Source organism: Salvelinus sp. IW2-2015, linkage group LG6.1, assembly GCF_002910315.2.
Source record: "Salvelinus sp. IW2-2015 linkage group LG6.1, ASM291031v2, whole genome shotgun sequence".
Classification (NCBI taxonomy): domain Eukaryota; kingdom Metazoa; phylum Chordata; class Actinopteri; order Salmoniformes; family Salmonidae; genus Salvelinus; species Salvelinus sp. IW2-2015.
Genome location: NC_036845.1, coordinates 18,790,710 through 18,800,429, shown reverse-complemented (window position 1 = coordinate 18,800,429; position 9,720 = coordinate 18,790,710). Strand labels below are relative to the sequence as shown.

Sequence of the window (9,720 nt, the reverse complement as noted above, 5' to 3'; positions counted from 1 at the left end):
ACATCTTTGTCCCCATGTGCAGTCTCTAACCGTAGTCTGGCTTTTTTTATGGCGTTTTGGAGCAGTGGCTTCTTCCTTGCTGAGCGGCCTTTCAGGTTATGTTGATGTAGGACTCGTTTTACTCTGGATATAGATACTTTTGTACCTGTTTCCTCCAGCATCTTCACAAGGTCTTTGTTGTTGTTCTGGGATTGATTTGCACTTTTCGCACCAAAGTACATTCATCTCTAGGAGACAGAACGCGTCTCCTTCCTGAGCGGTATGACATGTGTGTGGTCCCATGTGTTTATACTTGCATACTATTGTTTTTACAAATGAACGTGGTACCTTCAGCATTTGACAATTGCTCCCAAGGATGAATCAGACTTGTGGAGGTCTTACAATTTTTTTTTCTGAGGTCTTGGCTGATTTCTATTGATTTTCCCATGATGTCAAGCAAAGAGGCGCTGAGTTTGAAGGTAGGCCTTGAAATACATCCACAAGTACACCTCCAATTGACTCAAATTATGTAAATTAGCCTATCAGAAGCTTCTAAAGTCATGATCATTTTTCTGGAATTTTCCAAGCTGTTTAAAGGCACAGTCAACTTAGTGTATGTAAACTTCTGACCCACTGGTATTGTGAAACAGTGAATTATAAGTGAAATAATCTATCTGCAAAGAATTGTTGAAAAATGACTTGTGCATTGCACTAAGTAGATGTCCTACCGACTTGCCAAAAGTAAGTTTGTTACAAGAAATTTGTGGAGTGGTTGAAAAAACGAGTTTTAATGACTCCAACCTAAGTGTATGTAAACTTCCGACTTCAACTGTATCATCAAAAATCATTGAATCCCACATAGTCTTTATTTTTAAATAAACAACTAACCAAGTAACCAGACAACTGTCTGACAAAGATCCATGGTATCTCAGAAAGTGTCACAGCTGGCCACTCATAATATCATTGTTTCAGATGTTGCGAGGAATTAGCCTATTTTCCCATGTGAAGACTGCAGTGATAGTGAACCAAAACAAACATTTGCGAGACAATATTTCACTGCCCGGATGCCTGTGAGCATAAAACCCCTGACATAAAGGTGGCCGAAAATGCAATCTCTGCATCCTCTTTGAAACTTTCAGGGTGTTTGTTGACCCAAAAACGAACTGATTTCCCCCTCTCAGGCTTTATCTGTGCTGGCCGAACATGACATCATGTTTAGTGGCCAAAGAGGAGGGGGGGGCACATGCAGCACGGGAAGCCGGTTGTGTGATTACCCCACCAACTGTTTCCTTAAGCAGGCTTGTCACCATCAACTTTCCCTTCTCTGCATTCACACACACACACACACACACACACACACACACACACACACACACACACACACACACACACACACACACACACATTATTGAGAAGGGTACCTGTACGACTGGATGACCTCCGGACGGAGCTTTGACTGCTCCGCGGCTGCCCTCTGTCTCGTAGTGGGCACGGTGGTGGGACTTGGGCTGCATCTCGATCTGCAGACTGTACGGGCCAGAGCAAGACGGCAGCTGCCAATCCAGGGCGGGCAGGGAGCTGTGAGGAAGAGGGACCGTGCTTGGTATTGTGTGGAACATATAGATAGTATTTATAATATAATAATATAAATCAGAATCTACAGCATAGCTTGGTCCCAGCTGTACAAGCCGTAGCCAACTCTTCTGTAGACATCATGCGATACATGGACACATATGCATGGCATGACAATGAACGAAACCAGAAAGGAGTTGGATAAAACACAAACAGACAGGACCACCAGGCTACCTACAAGCACGCACGCATGCACAACGACGGATCCATTTCACTTAAATCCAGATCTCTGTTTCCCTTGTTAAATAATGTCCTGATCCTTTCCATTTCATCATTGGCTCTAATCTAATCAATTGAAGTCCTAGCCTGACGTACGTAATTCCTAAAGCCTGGGCAATAACGGCTCTTTTGATGAAAACTAAATGAAACTAAATGAAAGAAGCATGAGGTCTGGTTAGTCTTCTGTGTTTTTTTTTTATATTGCTGTGACAGGTGTCGATAAGTGGACTCTTAGAAAAAAAGGGTTCCAAAAGGGTTCTTCAGCTGTCCCCATAAGGATAACCCTTTTTGGTTCCAGGTAGAACCATTTTGGGTTCCATGTTCCAACAAAGGGTTCTCCTATGGGGACAGCCAAAGACCCCTTTCAGGTTTCAGATAGCACATTTTTCCCTAAGTGTGTGGAGGGGGCATAGTCATTTCAGCAGCACAATGATACAACATGCCTAAAGGCTTAACATAGATAACCTAAGTGCATTGGTGGTATCATTAATAGAAGTAGAGCTATCACCAAAAATCATTGAATCCCACGCAGTAGTTTAGTTTTTAAACAAACAACTCACGAAGTAACCAGACAACTGTCTGACAAACCGAAAGACCATGGTATCTCAGAAAGTGTCACAGCTGGCCACTCATAACATCATTGTTCAGATGCCGCCAGGGAATTAGCCTATCTTCCCATGTGAAGACTGCAGAGATATTGAACCAAAACAAACATTTGCGAGACAATATTTCACTGCGCCGGATGCCTGTGAAGCATAAAACCCCTGACCTTAAGGCTGGCCATGAAAAGCAATCTCCGGCATCCTCTTGGAACTTTCAGGGTGTTTGTTGACCCAAAACTAACTGATTTCCCCCCTCTCAGGCTTTATCTGTTCTGGCCGAACATTACATCATGTTTAGTGGCCAAAGAGAAGAGGGGGCACATGACAGCACAGGGAAGCCGGTTGTGTGATTACCCCACCAACTGTTTCCTTGAGCAAGCTTGTCACCATCACTTCCTGTCTCTGYATTATCTTAATCAAACATTTGATTTCCAACAGGAAAGTGTGCCAGGGCAGGAAAGAGAAAACAGAGAAAGGGTCGCCGTGAACTGAAAAGGTTGCCTTGTTAAGAAGGGAGTCTGTCTGTGTGTGTGTCTATCCGTGTGTATTGTTTGTGCGGGGGTTTCTATGGTAACAGGGCACATGTGCTACACTACTCCTCCCTGCGAAATATGATTTATGAAATGTTTTGTATCTTCAAAGAGAAGCCCTCTTGGACACGATACAGTGACTACGTTTCGACTGCTGCCTTTCTCTGCGGTCTATGAAGACAAAAACAATTTGGCACTTGCAATAAATAAACATGTCTATATTTGGAAAAAAACAAGACAAAACCTGGGATGGCAAAATAGCGGTGCAAGTGGAGGAACTGTTTTTCGTGTGGGAAAAAGGAGTAGACCTTGGGTTGGATGTTAGTCCATAAATCTTTTGAAATAAGCTCCATGAGCGTCATTGTCTTTTTCAAGGCCTAATAACGCTTAACAATGCTGCCTTATGTTCTAAGTGAATTCCCTGGCGCCGTCAAAATTACTTTGATTTAAAGTGTTGATAATTAATGATTATACAGTACAATTAATTGACCTAAGCCTTCCCAGTACAGCAATATTTTATTTCCACCTACCTGAGGTAGGGCTTTGGCTTGGACCAGGAGTAGGGGTGCTGGGGCACGTCTAGGAAGCCCCCACAGTAGCTCTCCTTCTTGAAAGGCAGGCGGGAGATGTGGTCCTCCTGGAGGAGCTCGCTCCCAGGGCCCATCTCCTCTCCTCCCGGCTCCGTCTTCAGGCTCATGGTGGGGCTGTGGTCTAGGTTGGTCTTGCGGGCCTTGACGGGGACGCCCTCGCCCATGTCGACCAGTCCGTCGGTGGTGAGGGCGTTGATGGCTGCCACGATGGCAGAGTTGGTGTACTGGTTGGTGTTGGCCAGCCAGCTGTCGTCTGTGACACTGACTCTGGGTGAGCCGCGCGGGGAAGGCGTGGACGACTGGTTGGGCGAGTAGGTTGGCTGTCTGTAGGTCGTGCCGTTGAAGCTGTATTTTCTCTTCCCCACGCCAACACTGCCACCTCCTCCGCTGCAAGCCGGGGAGTTGGGCCTGGAGCTTCCACAGGGCCCCTGTCCCACCCAGCCCTCTTCGGCTTGGGCCCCGATCAGGGGGGAGGTGGATGGCGAGTGGCGGGGGGAGGTCGAGGGGGGGCCGAGAGGAGCGTGTGGGCAGGAGAGGAGAGAGGACGAGCTTTTCGGAGAGACACAAGGAGACTGCCATGGCGAGTTCTGGGATGAGTTGTCATAGTTGTAAAAGCCGGACTCGTAGGACGACGCATCCGAGTTGCAGCTACGTGATGACAAGCTGCTGGCCGGGCTGAGGCAACTGGGGTCGCGGTAGCCATCGGCGTTTGGCAGCGTCAGGGTCACAATGGAGTTGAGCCCCCGTTTGTGGTGGACGATGTGGTCCATGCTGCTGCTCTCCTCCACCTCCTCCTCAGGGTACTGGTGGTAGGCTGTAATCTCGATGCGAGGACTCTCCAGGGCCGGGGCCCCGTTAGGCCTCAGGCCGTGGGACATGTAGTAGCCCTGGGCTGGGTTTTGGTTGTTGTGATCGTGGAGACCGTAGCCTGTCTGGTGGCAGGAGGACACGGAGATAATGGGGCTGGACTGCAGTGTGTGGTACTGGGTGGCCAGACAGGGATTTCCCATGCCCAGTGGCAGGGACAGGCTGACGTTTGGAGTGTAGCTATATGCATCTGGAAAATACAAACACACAAGGGCACTGTAAATATAGGCCACCATAGAAACATTTTTTTTTACATAGTTGATGCTTTGTAAAATGCACCTTTTCTCACTTCTAAATCCAAGACTTCACAAACAGTGTTTTTCATGACGTGTTGGTAACAATTTACTTTAGGTCAGCTATGTATTCATAACGCCTTGATAAAAGCTATACTACAGGTTATAAAACATAGCAGGCTAGCAGATACCCATAGACGTCCAGTCATTGCGCTAATGCTAGTTAGCATTAGCGCATACTGGACACAGAGACATAAACATGGTATCCACGAGTTCATCTGACTTTAGGGGGGGAGATAATGGGCTGCATTGCCAAAATCCCAAAATGATCCCTTAAACCCGACGTCTATTGACCCGATCAAGGTCCAATGAAATGTGTGAGATATCAGCAGATTGTTAACAATCCGTCTGGAGCTGTGCAGAGATCCACGGTGTGCTCTCTGGACTACAGGACCTCCTCCAGCAAAGCAGTGATGGATACCTTATTTGATTGATCGCTTCACTCGCTGAGTGAATTAGGGCTCGCCCATGTTGAACGCTAACAGCACTATGCTTTGCTCTGAGCTCGTGATTAAGTTTACAGCTGCTGAGGCATCACACACATACAGAATACATGCTCAGACACAAATGGTTGACACACATTCTGCACAACACCACACACACACACACACACACACACACACACACACACACACACACACACACACACACACACACACACACACACACACACACACACACACACACACACACACACACACACACACACACACACACACACACACACAAACAACACACACACAACGTATTACTGCACACAATAAACACAAAGACATACAGTACATACACACATTACCTGCCACACACACACACACACGCACACGCACACACGAAAAAACGTTTACTTTAACAATTCACACAATTGCTACAATATAATGATTTCTGTCTGATAAGGGTCATTTTACTATCTCAAATGAAAACCAACCAAATGTTGTGCAGTGTACTAGAGTAGGGCAATCCCCTTCCAGCTTGTGTGCTATATTTGTTAACCACAACTCTACGCAAACAGCACATCACATGAAATGATGAACCTGTCATGCACCACAGAATACGTGGGTAGACTGTCTAAAATTAGTTCACGACAGACTATTTCCAGAAACAGTGGCAGGTCAAATTCTAATTGTATTTAGTAGTTATTATTTTATTTTTTTTGCTCAATGAGGCAATTAACAGTGGTATGAAACATTATAGGCGCACAAACGTACATTAAAGCACATTATGGTGGAGAAAGCAGAGGAAGGGTATGCAAATGTCAAATGTTCTTAGCAAAAGGGCCAAAGGGCACTAACAAAGCTTGCAATAATAAGGGAAGCAAACATAACTACATTATTAGATCTTCTAATATCTGTAATCATAATAAATTACAAGTCTAAATGCCACTATGTCAATTATTCTGCTACGCAAGATAGGACAACAAAACATTTATTGTCCTATACTTATTATAGTCTAAGTAGCCTATGTATTATTAATTACACACCAAAAACATGAAAAAAAGCACAGGAATAAGTCAGCTCTGACAAACAGATGAAAATAATCACACGAGGCTCAACTGCATAATGTAAAACATACACACAGAGCAAAAATAAATCACCCAAACAGTTTGAGCTACCACAAGTTCAGGAACACACATCAACCCCTATCCAGAGATCCGTCACCACCCACCTCTGTCAGGCCTGTGGCCACACTCTCCCCTTTGGCTGTACTCAAACAAAAAGTTGAAGTCAAACTCTGGTTCTTCACGACGGGAGCTCATCTTTGCCTCAGCTTAAGGGTGATGAGAACAGCCTCCAACACCTCAGCTCCAACTTTAGTCAATCTCTGTCTGTCTGTCTTGTCTTCTCCGTTTCTCTTTAGAGATGCTGTTCTTTTCTTTTGCTCGTTCCTGACAGACCCTCCACTTGTGCCGAGGATGCCGATCTCTTTCTCACTCCACCTAATGTGACTTAGAGGAGGGGTGGTACACACCTACTGACTACAGGGCTGACTGCAAGTTGTTTTTCCCTCTTCTCTCTCTGTGTGTGTGTGTGTGTGTGTGTGTGTGTGTGTGTGTGTGTGTGATGGTGTGTGTGTGTTGTGTGTTGTGTGTGTGTGTGTGTGTGTGTGATGTGTGTGTGTGTGTGTGTGTGTGTGTGTGGTGTGTGTTGTGTGTGTTGTCTGTCTGTCTTGTCTGTCTGTCTGTCTGTCTGTCTGTCTGGTCTGTCTGTCTGTCTGTCTGTCTGTCTGCGTGCGTGCGTGCGCGTGCGTGTGTGTGTGTGAGGCGCACACTATGCCTCGAGCACACTCTCTGTTTCTACAGCATGAGCTCACATCCACCCACACACATCGGACTGATTTCACTCATATTTGTGTTATCTCTGCCAATCGAGCTTTGCATTTCCAGGTTGCGTCGCTGAACACTGAAACTACAAAGTGACGATAGAAAGGGGGTGAGAGCTCTATGGATGACGATATCTTTCAAATCCAAGAAAAAATCATGACAAGCTGTTTCGGGTGACTGCTTTCAGGACTTTTTTTTGACAGGTAAGTAATCACGTCTGCAAAATTCATGGCACTATTATTACTGTATACACGTTTGCCGTTTAAAGTGCCTCACATGGCATGCTTTTTCCTCTCTCGTCACATATTCCAAAAATGTTTTCAACTCTGGTTTTGTTATTACCGTCCATAAATCCTTTCCCCTGCACATGGACCTAAGTCATCTGTATGTCTCTAAATACAAGCTGGGTTTCCATTCCCAGATGGTGGGGTTCTCTAGGCCCAGGACAGAGTGAAACCTCAGGAAGAGCTAAGGTGGTCACAGATAAAGTATCTGAAGCTCAGAAAAATAAGGCTTCGCGGATCAGTTCAGTTATCAACGAGCACCTTTGTTTGTGGCTTAAGTCACCGTAGAGAGAGGGTTTGCGTGTGTGGTGGTGGCATGATGGTACATGCTACCATACAGAGTCACAGGGAAAGGAGTTGACTGTATGTCTGCAATACTGCAAGTTGTCAGCAGACTGGTGAGCAGAGTGGTTATTGCTTTACCCCAGCCAAGCAGCTACACACAGAAACACAACACACCAAAGCGTGCACGCGAAACACCACACCACACACACACACAACACACACACAACACACACAACACACACACACACACACACAACACACACACACACACACACACACACACCACACACACAAACGCACATGTGCCTGCTATTAATTATGAGTCTTACGAGGGACTGAAATGAATAAATAACACAGCCCCCATCCGTCCACGTCTCGAAACCTCAAAGACAAATTAAATCCCCAAACCACAAAAAGTCCATGACATCAGCACTGGAATACTTCCGTAGTCTAGGCTACTTCATGAATTAAGTGTCAAGGCAGATAGAGCACCGTCAGTGAGGTGGATGGTCCAAGTATGTGTGCATGCATGACGCAGATTTGTCAAGGTTGAAAAGCACCACCATGAAAACATACATAAATATTTTGGTCAAGTATGGTCAAGTAAACACATCAAAATGTGGGCTGTGAATGATTGATTATTGATAATAAGGGCATTGTGAAGCCTGGGGAAAAACATACAAAAACCAAAAACAGCGTTCCTTGCACTCAAATGTCGCCTACACATTGCTATAAAAGTGTCACTCGCGCACTTCGGGCTCTGGTTATCATATGGATGCCCCCTCACCGCGTCAGGTATAGCGCGATACGCACAGCATAAATTGCGCGCTTAGGAGACGCCTGTATTGAAAACACCGACACCTATTGGTAGCTGAAGAAACATTCCCAGACGGTTGCAACTATTGTAGTGTATAACGTCATAATAATAAGCATGATTTCATTGATAGCAACTCACGATTTGAGAATCATTAAAGTAAACATGACACAAGCACTCCAGTCAGATAATAACATTTGAACATTGCCACGTCAAAATTAACGGAAAATTAACAGTGAAACCGGTTACCTTCTTCTGCAGACTTCATCTCGGTAGCGAGAGAGTTGAGAAACTGCAATCCTCGTTCCTTTCCCAAAGCCGCTGGGAGGACTGGTCCAAAGTTGAATTTGGAGCTGAGTCTCAAACAGCTGATATCCTGCATTCAACTTGCGATTGGTCTACTTTTGTGGTTGTGATGGTTGACAATAATATCACAGGTAGTATCATATGAGTACTGCGAGAGAAAAAAAACTAGTTCAGACTGTAGAAATGTGCAGTAGTCGAAACAAAAATAAAACGCATTATTTGTCAATAAAAAAGTAAACTCGAATGCTGATTTGATATTAATTCAAACACTTTCATCCACGTGACAGCACTCCAAGAGAAACTGACATGGAAAAGAGAGCAGAGTATGCGCAAGGGTTATCTTCACAGCCCTTCTCACACACTCGGGGTTGGTCTGATGGTTAGATGAGTTTTGCTGTCGTTTTGTTATGCTTTAGCCTAATTACGATTTCCAGAGACTCCCGGTAGCTGTGACACAGGGCTTGTCAGAAGGGGCTGGCTCCATCCCTTTTAAAGCTGGAAAACACCTCCTGTTCAGCGCGCCGCCCCTCTAGGAATGACGTTATCGCTGTCTACAAGCTCCTTTCTGGAGGACTGACGATGCTTGGTCGAGTGCGCCAAAGAGATTCCATTGTTGTATACGTGGGAGGGAGTCGGGAGGTGTTTTGAAAATCCTCGACTATTTATTTGGGTCTTTCATTGCTCACCTTTCAGGTCACTTTGGGCAGTTTTGAATGCAGATAGCCTAGTTCGGGAGTATTCAACCGGGGGTCCGAGGCCCCCTAGAGGTCCGCTGATGCACTGCAAGGAGTCCGCAAAAATATATAAACAAAAGAAAATGGAACAAATCTTTTTTTTTCTCCCAATGTTGTTATGAATATCGCTAGCAGCAACATAATAAATACATGTTTTATTACATACCTACAGTAGAAAATAGGATAATATCTTCTTTCTAACTTTCTATTTCCCAACTACTAATATTGAGGAAATAGGCTTTGTCGCTGGCTGCTTTTAAACACTAAC

General features: G+C 45.1%; 1 pseudogene; it reads right to left on the bottom strand.

Moving 5' to 3' along the window:
• LOC111965266 (nuclear factor of activated T-cells, cytoplasmic 1-like) overlaps window positions 1-9,218 on the bottom strand; it is a 75,122-nt pseudogene extending 65,904 nt beyond the window's left edge.
• Window positions 9,219-9,720: the final 502 nt, after the last annotated feature.